We start from the raw sequence: 17918 nt of genomic DNA, 5'->3' as shown, positions 1-17918 counted from the left end.
AACATCAAAAATAAAATAAATATTTCTTATACATATGCACTACACAATACATCTGTGTGCATAACAGGTTGCATACCATTAAGACAGATTTAAAAATAAAAATTACCCAGTATGGGCCTATTGGTTTTTTGAAAATAAATACAATATTAAAAACACCTAATTACATTTTAATCTGACTGTTTTTTCTTTCTGTTCTCTATGTATCAGAGTTAAAACACACCATCAAAAGATGTCATAGAATAAATATAAAAATTTACCATCCTTACCAAATTTTAGAATGTATTTTGTCCATTATTTTCTGTATTCTATGTTTGTGTTAGTATTGTTGAGGGTCATAAAGCTTTTAAATAATCTCAACGACTAGTAAGTTGAACTGACGAATTGTGATATTTTATAAAAATTTACATATTTCTTTTTATCTATATTACAGAGTCTTGAAAAAGGAATAAAACCATTCCGAAAGCTAGACAAAAAGTCAAAAGAGTGTTTCTTTAACATCCTGGCCAACCTTCTGACTGCAACCCTAATAAACTAGTTGTTTGTATATATATATATATATATATATATCGGTTTTAAAACGTTCTCCTACGTCTTCCGATGCCTAGTCGCCATTCACTTCGGTCCATCCAAAGGTCTTCATCCAATTCTCTTTCTCTCATTTCTCGATTTATGCCTTCTCTCCAACTAAGGCGGGGTCTTCCTCTTTTTCGTCTACCATGAGGGGTCCACGTTAGGATTTGTTTCGGGAGTCGTTCTTCGGACATTCTTTGTACGTGTCCATACCATCTAAGCTGTTTGGTACTAATGTCATCTACTATTGTGTGTTTCACATTCATTATTTCCCTAATTCTGTTGTTGGTTACCCTTTCTAATCTTGATTTTCCTGCTGAGCGCCTCCAGAAATCCATTTCTGTTGCTTCAAGTTTTCTCTTGTATCTTTCTTTTATTTGCCATACTTCACTGCTGTAAGTGATTATACTCTTAACAATTGTATTGTATATTCTATGTTTGTTGTTGTTTGATATTAACTGGTCCCACAGGATGCTATTGAGAAGGGTAATTGCTTTTCTTCCCTGGTTGTTTCTTTCTTCTATCGTCCGGTCTACGTTTCCTTCTTGTGTGATGGTCATACCCAGGTATTTATATGCATCGCAATGTTTAATAATTTCGCCATTCCCCAGTGTAAGGTCCTGCTGTGTCCCACCGATACACATATATTCGGTCTTCTTTATGTTTATTTCAAAACCACCTTTTTTGTACTCCTCTATTAATTTCCTTGTCATATATTCTATATCATCGTAGTCTTGCGCTAGTACAAGTTGGTCGTCGGCAAATGACAAAGTGTATATTGTATTGTTGTTGATCGGTAATCCCATGTTTTTGCATTTGAGTTTCCAAAGTTTTAGAGTTTGCTCGAGGTAGATCTTAAATAATGTCGGTGAAAGGCAGCACCCTTGTTTTAGGCCTTTGCTAATTTGGAATCCTCTCGATAGCCTGCTTCCAACTTTCACCCTTGCTGTAGTTTTGGTATACAATTGTTTCGTCGCTGTTATTAAATTTGCGCTTATATTGGTTTTCTCTAATACTTCCCATAGTTTGTTTTGTGGGATGCTATCATACGCTTTTCTTAAGTCCACATATAACAGATGCACCTCCTGGTTGACGGCCAGTTTCTTCTCAATAATCTGTGTAATACAAAACAGATGGTCAACCGTTGATCTCCCTGCCCTGAATCCTGCCTGTTCTTCAGCTTCTATATCTTTATATTCGTTTTCAATTTTATTTTTAATCAGTTTTCCGTATATTCGGCTGATCGAGTTCGTTACAGCGATGCCTCTGTAGTTTACTTTCAACATGCTTTTAATATATTTTAGTTAACAATACTCGTTTTATTGTAATTCAATTTATGAAGATTTTTTAAGAACCTCCACCATTTTTTTAATACTATGCGTGCGTTCATAAATTTCTTGAAAAAATAGTTTATTTTATTTGGAGAAGTATTTTGTTTTACAGCAGTATGAAGAATCATTCCTTAGTTGATGTAAGAAACAAAATACAGTGATTTAAGGCAAATTCATATTGAAAACAAAGGAGAATAGGCAATGCTATGACATACCGCATGTCAGTGTCTACGTCCTGAAACATCTCGAGTCAGTTGTTAAGGGTTAAAAAAATATATTTTGTAGAACTGCATTCCATTCAGCTTACCCCTTGATGAATCGACAGATATTATCACAGATTCTTCGCAATTGTCAGTTTTCATACGTTTTATTTCTTCTAACTTCGTTGTTAATGAAGACTTATTAAATTTAGTGGCACTTAAAGGTTCAGTCCGCGGTGTTAATATTAAAAATATTAATTCCGTGTCTAATAAACTTGTCAGTATTGCAACTGCAACTGATAGAGCTCCGGCAATACTGGGTAAACAGTCGGTTTTATTGGACTTTTAAGAGACAATTCTCCAATCCACAATTCATACCGATTCACTTCATAATTCACCGAGAATATCTTATTACAAGATATTTAAAATATCCTGACGTTATGAAAACAGTGCTATACATTGTAAATTAGATTCGCACCAATGCAAAAAATCAGCGAGAATTTAAAAAATTCCTTGAGGAACTAAAGAATGACATGAAAAAATTAAAAACTTAACAATGGCATTAATGTCTTTCGCATTGTTAGATGGATATCTAGCTACAATGTATGTATTAAATCAAGGTGTAGATTTTTTTGATACGATAACTACATAATTCTATATCTAAAATAATGATCCGATAGCTAAAATAATAGGAAATAACCTATTCAGAACTAAATGATGGGAAGTGGTTACGAAACTTTGTAAAAAATCTCGTAAAAAATTGTTTTTGACTGATGTCCTGGAACATTTACAAACACAATGTTTATAATTGCAGGAGAAAGGTAAAATAATTCTACTTGACCTCTCAAACTGGGTTTCACATTTAGTTTTCAAACTAAATTATAACTTATCAAAATGACTTTCAAATAAAACATTTTGTCAATTTCCTCGAATTAAAAAAAATTTGTCTAATATTAAACAATCGGAAAAACTCAACGAGTATATATAAAAAAACCTAGAAGGAATATTGACGGAATTCCAAAATAAATTTCAAGATTTAAGGACTTAGCATTTGAGTAATTGATATTAAACAAATTTAATTTGCTAGATACGCATCCTGAATAAGTCTGTTATTACAGCTGGACCACTGTAAAAAGGACTATTATACGTTGTGATATTTTGATTTTGCTGTTGATAAACACAGTAGTATATCCCAACTTCCTTAAGTTTTCGTTCGTTTTAGGCTTTGGCCAATATACAAAGTGTAATAAAGGTTTTTTTTCTTCTTTTATGGCCTTTGGGAACTGCGCCCATTTAGCCAGCAACACTTCTTAAAATCAACGCCTGACCATACACCAAGACCATTACCACTCCAATCGAACAATCAAGGATAGGGAAGGGGAAAAAACTTTTCGCACCCAGGTCGTTTAGGGTGACTAACCACAGACTAAGTAGGGATACTGGGTATTATTAATTAAAACGACTAATTTTATAATCTAAAGTTTCAATTTACATGACTTAACATACCTAATCTAGAAGAATCCTAAAGATTGACGGTTTGTTCAAAGCTAGTAAGTTCATCAGATTATATGGGGGATAAATGTTTTCTTGCAATAGCTGAATATTCAACAGAATTCTTTGTGTCACATATTTCTCGCATGCAAAAAATATATGGTCCAAGTCACTTATTGTATTGCAATTTTCGCACAAATCCGACTGTATTACATTCATTTTATATAGATGTGCGGGATAACAGGCATGGCCAAATTTTAGTCGAGAGATAGTAACAATATCGGGTCTTGAAAAATCTAAATTTTTATGCCAATAATCTGTCGGGATTTTCGGATGTAAAAGAGTATACCTTGTCGGACAATTCATACAGTATTGATTTCATTGAAGTTTCCAGTTATCATGTAGTTTGGTTTTACTTATGGTTATAATACATTCTTGAAGTCCAATATCATTTAATGTTTAATCGCCACTGAAAATGCTGTATTTTGCCAGCTGAACTACTTTTTCATTATTTTCAAGACCAATATGAGCTTTTATCCATGTGAATACTATATTACACTGCATAGTTCTTAGATATTAGATTACATATATTTAGTTCATTATTTGACGGTTTTTGCGGTAAATTTTAAAGAACCGCTTGGATTGACTTGAAATTTGGCATACATATAGATAATATGTCAAAGAAAAAAAGTGATATTGTGCCGATGTGTGCTTTTGCTCTGGGGGTGGCTACCACCCCTTCTCGGGGGTGGAAATATGTAACCTCAAAATAACTCGGAAATTAATAGATATTTCAATTCTGAGTAAAAAATCTTATATACGACTTTTTCGGTAAATTGATATTTAGCAAGTTATTCACGATCGAAATTGATGATTTCCTACATGAAAAATGCATGTTTTTGAGTGGATTTTCAAAAATATCTCTAAAATTATGCATTTTTACGAAAAAGTCATTATAATCAAAAAGTAACCTATTAAATAAGTGAATGGAGTGGTGTTCTTTAAATTATTATAGCAATAACACAACCTAAGTTACAGCCTACTTAAAATCGGGGTTTTTTCGAATTAACCTTGAATCAAAAATTTTATCATTAAATAACGCAAGAAATAGAGATTTTTAGAAAAAAATTATGGAGACATCTTTTCAATATTTTACTGATGCCTTTAAAAGGTGCTATGATAAAAGTGATTTGCATGCTTCTAAAATAATTATGTCGTTGAAAAATCAAAAGAGTAATTACTTAAATTGGTGAATTTTCCACAAAAATAAAAATTAACATTATTCCATACACAATTAGGTTTATTTATAGCCTGACTTCGCGTTCTGAGATTTTAACCAGTTTAAAGTGCTTAGGTTTGAAAAAAATTTCAATTCAGTATTACATTATTTTTTGATATTTTATAAATGTTTTCAATTTTTCCAAAATTACTTGAAAACTAAAAGAAATCTGAAAAATATATATCAATACTAAAATGTAGTATTTTTCATACTAAAACTTATTCAGTTTTTTCAATGTCTCTATGGTAAACACTGAGTGAAATATTTATATTTTAAGTTTGCACGTAAGTGTGAGAAGCAGTTTTCTAAGCTCTTTGAATCGCATGCTTTAAAAATCAAAGACCTCCAGAAAGTCTTCTGCATACTTTTAGCACTTACAATTCCCCACAAAATAAGCTTTGGAACAATGAAATAGCTTGAAAATTGCAGAAGTTATCGTTAAAAAACCATATTGAAACTTATGTCGAATACTTTTTAAGCGTTGATATAAGTATTTTATTTTTTTTTCATGAAAAAGGCGCAACGTATGAAAAAAAGGGAAGATATATTTTCTGTCATAAATTAAATAAGTAACTCAAAAATGCTTTTTAATTTGAAATACCTCAGTGGTGTATTATTTTTTTTTAATTCAGACTAGTACCCGTATTCGCGCCAATGGTGAATATAAAATTCTTAATAGTAAGTCTGTCAATAAATGCGTAATAACTACCTCTTAAAACCCACCAAATTTCATTTGCATATCTCAACCGGTTTTAGAGCAATCAATAAATCTTCACTTTGCAAGAGAAATCTCAACACCCCCTATCTTGCAACTTCATTAGCTACGACACTGGTTCTACTAGGTATCCAAACTTCATACATACACAAATTTTTTCAGTTTTTCATAATCTATATTTCTGCTCGGAATATTTTTTCGATAAAATACTTACTTTTTGAGTTATTTGCGAAAAACCGTCTAACAACGTGGTTTTTTTGTGAAAAATGAACATATTCACTCGCAAATAACTCGAAAAGTATTGACTTAGTGAAAAAACTTTATAGAACAAAAGTTGCTTAGAATTAGTCAGTTTATCCATTTTCGGACTTATTTTGGACCTGTTGTTTCACCCCCGAGAAAGGGTGAAACTCACCCCCAGGGCAAAAGTACACATCGGTACTACATATATCACTTTTTTCCTTAACTTATTAGCTATGTGAATGCCAAATTTCATGTCAACCCAAGCGGTTGTTTAAAATTCACAGGATTTGCAATATTTTAACGTGAGTGAATGATCTAATAAATCTATTTGTAGGGGTAATTTATAAGGGTTGAAAATATTAAATACTTAATAAACTAAATTGCAAACATAAAATAAAGTTTAGATCACTACAAAATACATTATTACTTAATTTAACGTTACAAAATATTTTTTAAACAAATTCTTATTTAGAGGGTAGTGTTTAAGGGTTTAAAAATAGTTATAAACTATAAAATACATTTCAATATAAGAAACAATCAAATTCCTATATTTAACATACTATTTAACGTACCTACACATAATTTAGATTTAAATAACGCTTATATCGGCTGTTTATAATTTTTGGTAAAAAAGGGTAGTTTTCACCCCTTAAAAATAAAAAGCACACATTGTAGTCATATCACTTTTGAAGAGAAGGATAAGATGAGCTTATTTGCAAAATTTCTTCTAAATTGTAGCGGTTCTTTAGAATTTAGAGGTCTTGCAATATTTTACCGTTAACGAACGGACTAATTGTTAGATAATAGAGAGTTTTTAAGCCCCTTATTTCAGCAACGTTAAACGTTATACGCTATTCTGCTCATGCGCATTAACTGAAAAATAACGTATTACCTTATTAGCGGATAAGGTGTCCCCTTATTTAGGTAGAAATAAGGTTCACGTTATTAAGGGATTACGTATTTGTAAGATTGCCAAATGTCATATATCTAAATCATAAAAAACGAAAAAAAAGTCATATGAGCTGAACCAGAGACAACTAGAATAAAAAATATAGTAACGATGTATAAAATTGTAATCAAAATTTGTTTTAAAAAAAACTAGGTAATAAACATATTATAATATAATTGAATATAATCTGCTTGGCAACCCTGGTAGAATAATTCTAAATTACACCATTTCTTGAGAAATCTGACACTTGATTGAATTGTCTTGTTAAACTTAGGATGGATGTTTTGTGTTCCTAAAGTAGTAAATTGTCTTTGGTGAACGTCTTAATACATTTTCTTCCATTATGGCAAATAATTCAATAAAATAAGTTATAGCACACAACTGCCGTTTTATAGGTTACATTTGCCAAATGTCAATTATCGTTAATCTGTGTGTGTATTTTCAGAAGGGTTTCAAAATCTAGTTTAAGCAAATACGTTATCCCTTATTTATCACTCATTGCGCATGACAAGTATAACGTTTTACGTTTAACGTAAGTCAAAAAGTAGAGGGTCTAAAATCTCTCTAATAAATAATTAGATTTAGTATTTTTAATTCTTTTATGCAGGGAGTTACGTTAACAGAATTTTCGTCTAGTTGACTAGAGAAACTTTTTAAAACTGATAATGAGTCGGATAATATGTTTATTTGTTTGAGATTCTTATTTTCGGCATATTGGCATGCTTTTATGATAGCTACGGTTTCTGTTGAAAATATTGATGTATTGGAATTAAGTTTAAATTTTTCTTTAAACATCTAGTGATGGTATATAAAAGGCACAGCCCACACCATCACTTTGTTTTGAAGCAAGTTTTGCTAAGTGTGTCAAGTTCAGAATATGAGGGAATTAGAATTATTGATGTTTCTAAAGCTTGAAATAAATCCGATTGAGGTGGCTTTTTAATAATTTTGCTAATATTGCAAGTATTACGAAATGCTGAACATAAGGTGGGAGAGGTTTTTAGACCAATATTTTATTATTAAATCGAAGTAGTTTAGTGCAGAAATTTTCTTACTTAATATTGGATCTTTTATATAGAATTTTAGAATAAACTTTTCAGATAAAAATTGTCTTCTGAGTTCCAAGGGAGGTTCTAGAGCAGTCATGTCAAAGATACGGCCCGCGGGCCGCATCCGGCCCCCGGGCCATACCAATACGTCCCGCGATCGCAATGTGTCACAGAAAGAAGAATCATGTTTTTTAGAGCTTTTAGACTTCACTCGATTGCTCTACGGAAGTTTTAAAATGCGTACACTACACTACATTTATAAGTCATTTCAAAGGCAGCGCGTGCCTAGACAAGCGAGAGAGATAGACAGTAACACCATCTCTTAGCGGAAACACCCTATTATTTTTGTTAAGAACAATAGAATCTTCCATGCGCTTCGAGTCTAGACTAGAACCTTCCTTATCGATATAAAAGAAGTGCGTCGACGTGTCACGTGAGTCATATTCTTGTCCCGGACGTCGAAGAGTAAGGTCACTGCTAGCACACCCCACTCTTACCGACGAACAGCGAGAAGCCTGAGAGCACCAAGTGCTGAAGAAGCGGCGCACGGTTAGCCCTAAGCTATTAGTTTGGAACCAGAGTGAAAAACCAACGACGCTTGGCCGTGTAAACCAAAAAGGTAGACGGATTGCGGGGTTTCAGAGGAATACTCTGGCTCTGGGCTCGAGCGAGTTCGCTCGCCCCGAACTCTACCTAGTGTTCACACACGGTTACAAGAACAAGTGCGAGTAAGGGGGCCAAACTAACTGCGAAAAAGGCTTTCAACGAGGGACCCACCAGCAGCAGGGTAAACTGCACCCATCAGGTAGTATAGTCACTGTCTAACGCCGGAAAAGCACGGAGGGGTGGACAAGCCACCTTTATCCCTGGGGTTTACCCCCCAGAACACCTTGAGGCTGAGGTGCACTCCGATCGCTAGACTTGCATCCTCCCCCATTTGTCATGCCTTCATCTGTAAGGTCCGTCAGCTCCACCCGGTCGCTTCGTCCTCGGACGACGACCTCGACAAGCGTTGCCACCACCACCACCACCACTACAGCCACCACTACAGCCAACCAGTTCTCTTCCTTGCAACAGGAAGGCACTGTACCCCCATCCAGAGGCTACAACCGTCTCACGGCGGAGCTGGACCTCGAGACGCTTAGCGCGGAGATGCAAATCGTCCGCGATAAGTATCGCGAGGCCTACCTTCGCATCGAGCGGGACGATGCCTCCAACCCCCTTCTGCAGCGATATGCAAACGATTTTCCGCCTCTAAGAACACCAGCACAGGCTGGTCCTCAGCGTCAGAGCGCTCGGAATATACATGGTGCCATACCAAAAGTCCCAACCCAACCGTCAAAACAAGCACCCAAACATTCGCAACAACAACCATCTCAACAGCAACCCTCTTCTCAACAACAAGCATCCATCAGCACTGCAAACAATCCTGAAACCAACGATTTCGTCTTCCAAAGAAGACAAATAAGACAAATGTCTTACGCCAATGCCGCAGCCAATCCACGCCCCAAAACCCAAGCCAGAAACCAAAACGTCATTAACGCCATAAACGATCCTACACTGTCCGAGTATCTCATCAAAGATCTCCCAAAAGATCTTTGTAACAAACGCACCTTCTTTCGGCAAATAAATGCCACCACTCTTTTGTCCAACAAAATTCATTCTTGCAAAGTACTCTCACATGGAATCGCACATCTTCGACTTTACAATCCGATAAATGCAGGGGATATTGAAAAAGCTATCCACACAGCAACTGGCCAAACCATGGTTACGGTCCACAGCCGTAGCAGAAATGCTAACACTTCCGCCAAAGAGCCCACCTACCTCCTCTGCATTACTGGAATCGACGTGGATTACTCCGAGCAGGAGGTCACCGACTTGCTCACAGAACAGCAATTCCCGGTCGAAAGACTGTGGAGAGTCAAAGCTTACAAAACAGGTAAGGACTCTAAAGTGATCAAGGTGGTGACCAAATCCTTGGAGAAATTCACGTCAGCATTGAGCCGAGGCATAACTCTAGATGGCGAAATCTACAATGCCGAACTTCCTCATGGCTTCGACCCTACAATCCCCACTCCAAAATATTGCAGCAAATGCTGCATAAACGGACACTCCATCGACGAATGCCCTCAAAAAGCATTCGTCTGCCCCCACTGCGGCGGCAACCACAAGTCCAGCGCCTGCACCAAACAGCAGGAACCCAAATGCCCGAATTGCGGCGGTGACCACCCCGCATACTCCAACAAGTGTCCACAAAGACACACCATCCCCTCCGCCCAACACGAAATACAGCCACTTACGATCGAAAGATCATTCCCCCCTTTCGAACTCCCTACAGAAACAAAGAACATCTTGTCTATTCAGACTGCTCTGTTGCTCAACTTGTTGCCCGAACTTCGTGAACATATCGCTGCAATCACGGCTAATCTGATTAGCCAAGTCTACGACCACTCGACAGTGGTCCACGGGTACGGGAGCAATGTCACGGTGACATTCCGCCCCAACCACTAAACACCCTCCCTTTATGGATTTCACCCTAGGCACAGTCAACTGTCAGGGTCTCTCCAAAAAGAGACCCCTCATCAAGAATATCCTGTCGAAGCATAACATCCAGATCCTCGCACTCACAGATACTCTGTCGAAAAACGATCCACACTTCGCAGGATATTCGATCATCCATCGAAGCCGCTGTCAGGTTTCACGTGGGAATGGTATTCTCGTGAAAAACGGAATACCGCACAACACACACACATTCCCACAAAATTTTCGTCCACCTGATGTGGACTTCCTGGCAATTGACGTTCATATCCCCAATAACGAAACCCTCACGATAGTCTCTTACTACAAACACCCGGATCAACCACTCAACAGGCATTTGCTAGAGTACTTTTCGAGGCTCGGCAAGGCTGTGTTGATGGGCGATCTAAATTGTAGACACACACAGTTTGGTGATCACCGTCAAAACCCAGAAGGCATCCGCCTCACGGATTATCTACTAGACCTTCCTATTTCAAGAATCACCAACACTGAATTCACGTTTTTGAACGCCAGTGGGGCTTCTATTGTCGACCACATCCTAGTTACTAGTAACATTCTGGATCGGTTCGGGGATAGATGCCACATAGGCGATTCAATAACGTCAGACCACGTACCTCTTCTTGTCGACACCGACATACTCATTCAAAAACAACCAAACCCTCCAAGATCTATAAGAGACTATCGTCACGCTAACTGGACTGAATTCCAAAACTTCATCACACAAAATCTCCCTATGTTAGGCGAACTCGATACTAACGATAGTATCGACACCAGTGCAACCGATATCGAGAACCTCATCACTGAGGCGATCACGCACGCAATTCCACTCAAACAAATAACCTATACATCACCGGCACTTCCACAATACATCATTGCCAAAATTCAACAAAAACGACGTCTTCTACGTCAATACAAGGCCAACAGAAACCCACTAATCAAAACAGAGTGCAACCGGATCTGTGCCAGGATAAAGAGGGAGATATCTGTCCTAACGGCTCGCCGGTGGGAAGATGCTACCTCAAAACTGGACTACAGAGACGGAGGTAAATTCTGGCAAAAATTCAAAGTCCTAACAAAACAAAAATTATCTCAACCATCTCATCTGTTGGTGAACAATCACATAGTCAATTCCCCAGAAGGGAAAGCCGAAGCATTCAGAAATTCGCTTCAAAACAATTTTCAAACGCCAGATAACCCGAACTTTGATCGCATATTTAAATTCAACACAGAATACATTGTAAATGTTACTCTCAACCACTACATTCCAGTCTATGATCCTATCATGGACCCCCTCACAGACAGGGAAACGGAGAGCTTTTGCCAAATCGGCAAAAACAGCGCTCCCGGACCTGATGGCATCAACCGAAGGTGCCTCAAAAAACTTCCAGAGAGTATCATTCCTCTTCTAACTAAAATATTCAATGCATGTCTCAAAAACAGCCACTTTCCTACTCCTTGAAAAGTGGCCAACACCATCATGCTTTTGAAAAAAGGCAAACCCCCAACCGACGTGGAATCCTATAGACCAATCTCACTAATCAATACTCTGGGTAAAGTCCTTGAGCTAATCCTAAAAGAGAGGCTCAATGACTTTCTCGAAAATCACAATATCATTCCAAAATTCCAATATGGATTCCAGTCAGGTAAATCTACTAAACATGCATTAATAGATTTCACTACCAAAGTTACTCAAACCATCAACGATGGTTCATTCGCCATAGCCACATTTCTGGATGTGCAGAAGGCTTTCGACCAGGTCTGGCACGACGGGCTTGTTCGGAAACTTCTGGACATCGGGCTACCATTGCAATTTACCAAAATTGTACACTCCTACCTCCACAACCGTACTGTCAGAGTTAAAATAGGCGATCAAAAGTCCACCCCCTTCACTCCACAAGCTGGAGTTCCCCAGGGTTCAGTCCTAGCGCCGCTGTTGTACATCATCTACAACAGCGACATCACTAACCAAAATATCCCAGGTACTCGGCTGTTTCTCTATGCAGACGACACGACTCTGCTCTCAACTACCTCTCGATACAACCCAAGACTCCTCTTCAGAAGAGCCCAGGCTCTGTTGGACGGCGTCGGCGAATGGTGTTGTAAGTGGAGAGTAACGGCCCCCCTTCCGACACACAAGAATCTCTCAAATGTTCCTGTTCATCTTCCGGCCACGTACTCCACCGAAAGCCCAAACGCAAAAAGATTCATGTACCGTCCGCTCTAATGCAAACATGCATTGACGAACTCCCGGTGGAGTACGAAAACATCCTTGAGGCTACCCCGTTAGCCTACCGTACCCACCTCTAACATTTCCTCTTCCCTACCCCGAACAGGGAGAAGTTGGTTTTTTGCGGTTTCCCAACTTCATTGCACAATTATACCTGTTCGTCCCAAGAAAATAGCCGCAACTATTTTCTCCACTCGAACGCACACTGTCCACGCTGCGCTCAAAGCCACCTCCTGACCGCCGACGAGGGACGCAGGTTCGCCTGTCGTTGTACAATGGTTTCTAGGGAGACTGGTCGAGAGCAAAGCACGGACAGTACACGTAAATGTCTATGGAACCAACAACAATCCATCAAACTTTCTTCTCTGTTGACTTCTTAGCCTTCTGGACACCACCGTCCGGCATAACCCAGGATCCAAGAACACCAGGACACGGCGCTTGCCCCAGTGTGTTTTTCGGACTGTTTGCTTTTGCTGCCAACACTAAACATTCACCACAAACCCTGAAGAGGACAAAATCCTAAACGGGGAAGCACATTGTACGCATTTCTTCTAAAGCATTTTTCTAGACAAGCAAATCAAACAATGAGATGAAGATGATGTGTCACGTGAGTCAGTTGCGAAGTAGTGGTTGAGAATGTATTGTACATTTGTTTGTGTCGTGCGTGTGCGATATCCATAATTGTGTCGAGTTCCATATTTGTTACGATTTCGGCATAATGTCACAAAAACGTAAAGTTGATAGTGAACGTAGAGTTTTTCAGTCTAAATGGGAAAATGCATATTTTTTCATAGAATGGAAAGGTAAACCACTGTGTTTGATTTGCAATCAAACAGTTGCTGTTTGTAAGGAGTTTAACTTGAAGAGACACTATGATACGAATCATAAATCAAAATTCGATTGTTACACTGAAAAAATAAGAATGGACAGATTGTCATCTTTAAAATCTAAACTTCAAGGTCAACAATCGATGTTTACTAAAGCTAATACTGAGAGCGAAGATGCCCTGAAATCAAGTTTTATTATTGCATTAGAAATCGCGAAGAGATCAAAACCTTTCACTGATGGTGATTTTATTAAAGACTGTATGTTGAAAGTTGCCGATGTTTCATTTCCATTTCAAAAGTCAATAATTCAAAATATTTCGCTGTCAAGAAACACTGTTGCTTCAAGAATAAATGATTTATCTCAAAATTTGGTTCTTCAACTGAAGGAGAAAATTAAGGAATTTACAAACTTTTCACTGGCTGTTGATGAGAGCACTGATACTGTTGATACAGCTCAACTTGCTGTTTTTATACGAGGTATTAACAGTAACTTTGAAATAACTGAAGAACTATTAAAGTGCGTTCCATTGACAGGTACTACAACAGTAAATGATATTTATTCTGCATTGGAGCATTTGATGGCAGAATATGGACTCGATTGGAATATACTCAGCAGCACAACTACGGATGGCGCTCCTGCCATGGTTGGCCAACATTCGGGCGTTGTAACTAAATTAAAACAGAAAACATCAGGAAATTTTGTGGGATTTCACTGTATAATTCACCAGGAATCATTGGCATCCAAACATTTAAAAATGGACCATGTCATGCAACCTATAATTAAAATAGTAAATTTTATAAGGAGCAGAGGACTAAATCACTGACAGTTCAGGCAGTTTTTACAAGATTTGGACGAAAAGTTTTCTGATGTCCCTTATTTCACCGAAGTTCGTTGGCTCAGTCGAGGAGTAGTTTTAGAAAGATTTTTTGCATTACGTGACCCTATTCAAGCTTTCATGTTAGAAAAAGGCAACCCAATTGATTATGACAATGACTGGTGGGTTGATTGTGCCTTTTTGGTAGATATGAATAAACACTTGACTGATCTGAATGTAAAGTTACAGGGTAAAAATCTGATTGTCACTCAAATGTACTCATGTATTCAAGCCTTTGAAACAAAGTTGAGGCTGTGGGAAAATCAGGTAAAAAATCAAACTTTGGATCATTTCCCTCATTTAAAATCATTTGGCACAGTGGATCAAAAAAAATTGGATCAATATTCTCAACTTCTGCAAAAGCTTATCACGGAATTCAACAATCGTTTTGAAGACTTCCACAAAATGAATGAAATGGAATTCCCAATTTTCAACAATCCATTCAATTTTGAAGCTTCACAGGCACCAGTTCATTTGCAAATGGAGTTGATAGATCTGCAATCGGACAGTATTTTGAAAGAAAAATTTAAAGAGGTTAACGCACTTACATTTTATACACAATATTTCAAGAGTTTGGATAACTACCCGGAATTAAAAAAGCATGCAGCACGCATTCTGTGCATGTTTGGTAGCACCTATTTATGTGAGCAGATGTTTTCCGTCATGAAAATAAATAAGAACAAACATCGCACAAGACTTACAAATGAACATCTCCAATCAATTCTTAAAATAAATACAACGAATATGATACCTGACATCAATGAGCTTGTCAAAAACAAGAGAAGTCAGGTATCTGGATCCTCGAGCTCAAAATAATTACCCTCTTTTATAACTTTGATATGATTTTTAACAACCGTATATTATAAGTATACTATTAAATAAAATGTTATAATAATTCAGTACATTTTTTTTTATTTGAATCTGGCCCACCGACACATTCTGAATTTAATATATGGCCCTCTGCAAAATTGAGTTTGACACCCCTGTTCTAGAGCTTCTACACGCAAAGGTTCACAGGGAGTAGAGCACATTGCTCCCAAACATAGTCTTAAAGCAGTATTGTGTGTTGCTTCTAACCGTTTTAAAATATATTTACTGGTCGAACCATAAAATATAGGTATTTTACTAGAATAAATTAATATTATTATTAATATTAATATTTTTTCATAAATATATTTATGAAAATTTAACTAGAGTACTTTACTTACCTAATATATATCTTATATCTTCTATCTTATCTTATAGGTCCAATTTTTGATCATGATTGCAGCCTTTGAATAATATATCTGAAACAAACGAAGACCTATTAAAAAATAATTATGACAAAGAAACTATTAGACCTGGATCCTGCGTACCAAAAAAAAGTTGATTAATAGCAAGCTGAAAATTTGTTAATAGATTAACGGTGTCTAGTCAGACAAACTTTGATGGATGGGAATACTAGAACCGGGGAAGTTTTAATTGTGGAACAGGTTAAAAATATGGAACGTCAGACTACGAAAACGTTCCATGTATTTTGTCGGACAGAACTTCCAATTGATTTGTTACCATTTTCATTTCATTAAACTCTCATGCAAAAATTAAAATTATGTTTATCACCAACTGGGCATTTTAATGAGTGGAACACGAAGAACATGTCAAATAACAGGAATCATGTTGGTTAGTAATAGCAGTCTGATTTTTGCATGAGAGTTTAATGAAAGGGTAACAAATCAACTGGATGTTCTCTCCGACAAAATACATGGGACGTTTTCGTAATCTGACGTTCCAAATTTTTAAACTGTTCCACAATTAAAACTTCCCCTGTGCCAGTGTTCCCGTACATCAAAGTTTGTCCGACTAGATACCGTTAAGCTATTAACAAATTTTCAGCTTGCTATTAATCAACTTTTTTTTGGTACGCGGGATCCAGGCCTAAATAGGATTTTGGAAATATTAATTATATTTTTCTACTCAATCAATTCTCAGACGAATTTTAGTTAAATTATAATCATTCGTTTGTAATTTATTATTTATAATTTAGTATTTAGTAGTTGAGGGTACTTTCAGGTACCTCAGCAACCTCAGATATCTTTGTAAAAGAGCTAAAAGCAGCAAATGTACATTGTAAAAGTGTAGGACGATCGTGTTTAGCGTTTTAACTGTTAGCTTTTTATTTTATAATTCGACTTAATTAAAAACCATCTAAAAAACACACGGATCGATAGATCAAACAAAAATCAACGATAAAAAATGAACGAATTAAAAAACAGGATTATATATCTATGGAGTTAAATCAAATAATTAGTCAATATGTAGCCCAAAGATAATCTCATAAAATACGAAACCCTCTAAAAAATGTACACAAGCAGGTGTAATTATGTCTGGGTAATGATTTGTTACCGGATGCGCGCGGACCGAACGAACACAAAAATCAGGGTGCGGAAGAAATTATGGACGAAGCCATACCGGACTGCTTTGTGCTTGCTAATTTGCAACAAGTCCTTGTACAGGGTTGTATTCAGAAACGAGTTTGGTTAGATATGAAAATTTTTAAAATAAAAATACATTAATTACGTTTGACATGTTGAAGAACTATTGGAAATTTTGGTCCCTTATATTATGAAAATTTGACAGAATAGAATAAACAATATATACCTATATCTATAGCCAACTATTTTCAATAAGAAATAAGCCACAATTTTACCAAAAAATAATTTTATTAACGTTTCGACGACCAAGTCGGGTGTCGTTGTCAAAATACAAAATTGATCACATGCTATGATTTTTTGTGGCGGATATTCTTGAGTTGGGTTGATTTCATGTAATCAAATAAACTATCTTTTAGTAAAGTCGTCCCAGGAACGCAACTCATCAATATTGGCAATATCATTTTAAAGTCTTCTACATTAAAATATATAATAAATACATGTCTGAATTGCCGATATAAATGAGTCAGATTAAATAAATTATTAGAAGAATTTTTTATTAAGCAACAACATTTTTGTTTAATTTAGTATTATTTTGGATTTTGACAACGACACGCGACTTGGGCATCGAAACGTTACTAAAATCATTCTTTTGGTAAAATTGTGGCTTATTTACCATTGAAAATAGTTGATTATAAAAATGCCACAAGGAAATAGCTTCAGAACAATATATCTATAGCGGATTGCAAATATTTAGAGAGCAATTTTGGGAATACCGAACAACAAAAATCCATCGAGGGTCATTGGAACAAATCAAAATGATTATAAGCAACTCAACTGCAAACTTAAAAGAAAACAATCAAAAGAACCGACAGTTGATGAACGATGAGATTTTAAATTTAATGGAAAAAAGACGCAAATTTAAGAACCAAAACATCGAAATGTATAAACGAATTACTAAAGAGATAGGACTAAAATATGAGCTGCACAGAAACTTACTTTAAAAAAAATGTTTAGAAATTGAAGAGTTACCACAGAAGAGTGGGACCAGTATCACCTACCTTGTTTGTACTCTAAATGAGAACTGGGACATGAGCAAAGAAAATAGAATACGTATAGAGAAGGCTAAAGCTGCATTATTTACGATGAAGAAACTCTTGTGTGGAAACAATATTACTTTGAATCTGAAAATTAGATTAGTGTTCTCTACTTTTTT

General features: G+C 36.4%; 1 protein-coding gene across 2 annotated transcripts in view; it reads right to left on the bottom strand.

Moving 5' to 3' along the window:
• Window positions 1-17918, bottom strand: part of LOC114339984 (uncharacterized) — a 1283677-nt gene that overhangs the window by 525423 nt on the left and 740336 nt on the right. For both annotated transcript variants that reach the window (XM_050652564.1, XM_050652566.1), the window contains exon 4: window positions 15503-15580. The gene's annotated coding sequence lies outside the window, so the exon portion shown is untranslated. The remainder of the gene's footprint in view (window positions 1-15502; window positions 15581-17918) is intronic.

This window comes from Diabrotica virgifera, chromosome 6 (assembly GCF_917563875.1).
Source record: "Diabrotica virgifera virgifera chromosome 6, PGI_DIABVI_V3a".
NCBI lineage: Eukaryota > Metazoa > Arthropoda > Insecta > Coleoptera > Chrysomelidae > Diabrotica > Diabrotica virgifera.
Note: the sequence above shows the minus strand (reverse complement) of the source record. Positions and strands in the feature narration are given on the sequence as shown.